This window comes from Petaurus breviceps, unplaced genomic scaffold (assembly GCF_028583685.1).
Source record: "Petaurus breviceps papuanus isolate PSGF00001 unplaced genomic scaffold, PetGlider_PUasm1.0 229, whole genome shotgun sequence".
In the NCBI taxonomy this organism is placed as follows: Eukaryota; Metazoa; Chordata; class Mammalia; order Diprotodontia; family Petauridae; genus Petaurus; species Petaurus breviceps.
This window is the reverse complement of record NW_027185903.1, coordinates 38,361,524-38,363,264: the sequence shown is the minus strand read 5'-3', so window position 1 is coordinate 38,363,264 and position 1,741 is coordinate 38,361,524.

Here is a 1,741-nt window from a genome sequence, read left to right as displayed (position 1 = left end):
GTATAAAATCCAAGCATCATATGAAGTGAGGGGAAGCTTTTTCCAATAAATACAGAAATAAAGATGCCCACTCTCCCCACCATTATTTAACATAGTTCTGGAAATGCTACTAATAGCCATAAGACAAAAAAAAAAAAAAAGAAATTAAAGGTGTAAATATAGGCAAAGAAAAGAAAAAAGTATCCCCTTTTGCTAATGACATGATGATTTACTTTAGAAAACACCAGGGAATATGCAAAGGTATTAATTGGTATAATAGCCTCAGCAAAGTTGTAGGCTACAAAATAACTCCTCAAAAATCAACAGAATTTCAGCATAATCATAACAAAACCCAAGAAGCAGTAATAGAAAGGGGAATCCCACTACAAATAACTACAAAATGCATAAAACGGGGGAAATTAACGTACTAATGCACACAAAAACAATTACAAAATGTTCCTTAAAGAAACAAAGAACAATTTAAACAGCTAGAGAAATAGTCAATGCTCATTTTATATATTATATAAATAAAATACATAATACCATATAAATATAGCCATAATATATTTATATATAAATAAATATATAATAATATAAAGATAAGATATAAATATATAATTAACATTATAATATATATGATTATAATGTTATATTAGTAATATAATAGCACACTATGTTATAACACACAATGATGTGTTAATTATTCATATTATAGCATATTGTATGAATAATATAATTATAATATAGCATACTATAAGAAAAATAATATAACAAAATATCAATACCACCAAAGTTAATTTATAGTTTTAATGCTGTACCTATTAAACTAGAAAAGGAGTATTTTATGGAATTTGATAAAATATTCTTTTTTTCCCACTTTTTGGAGGTCAATTGGGGTTAAATGACTTGCCCAAGGTTACATGGCTAGTTTTTTGTGTTAAGTGTCTGAGGCCGAATTTGAACTCAGGTCCTCCTGACTCCAGGGCCAGTGCTCTGTTCATTGAACCACTTAGCCACCCCAAATTTGATAAAATATTAACAAAATTCATTGGAGGTACAGAGGTCTAAAATACTAAGGGAAATAAGGAAAAGAGATAAGGACAAAGGAGAATGCACTTGAAGACCTCAAACTATATTAAAAACCATTAGTCATCAACACCATGTCATATTGGTTTAAAAACTGATTGATCAATGGAACAGATTAGACAAGGGAGAACTGAAACAATGGAACTCAATAACTAGTGTTTGCTCCCTATTTGGTAAAACTTCTGAGGAAACTGGTAAACAGTTGGGAGGAAATTAATCTTAGACCAGCACCTTACACAATATTCTATAATATGTTCTAAAAATCATATCATAGCGGGTGGCTAGGTGGCGCTGTAAATTGAGCACTGGCCCTGGAGTCAGGAGGACCTGGGTTCGGATCCAGCCTCAGACACTTAACACAGAAAATAGCCATGTGACCTTGGGCAAGTCACTTAACCCCAATTGCCCTCCAAAAAAGCAAAAAGAAAAAAATACCCCCAAAAAATCATATCATAAAAATTTAGAAAAGAACCTGATCATATGCCTTTCACAGCTATAGGTAGAAGATATATTCTTCAGCAAGCAAGGAATAGAGGCAATTACAAAGGAGAAATTTGATTATATTAAATTGAAAGGCTTCTATACAAACAATATTAATGCACCTATAAGAAAAGAAACAGTTGAATAAGGGGGAAAAATCTTTGTATAAGATTTCTCTAACAAGGGTTTATCCTCC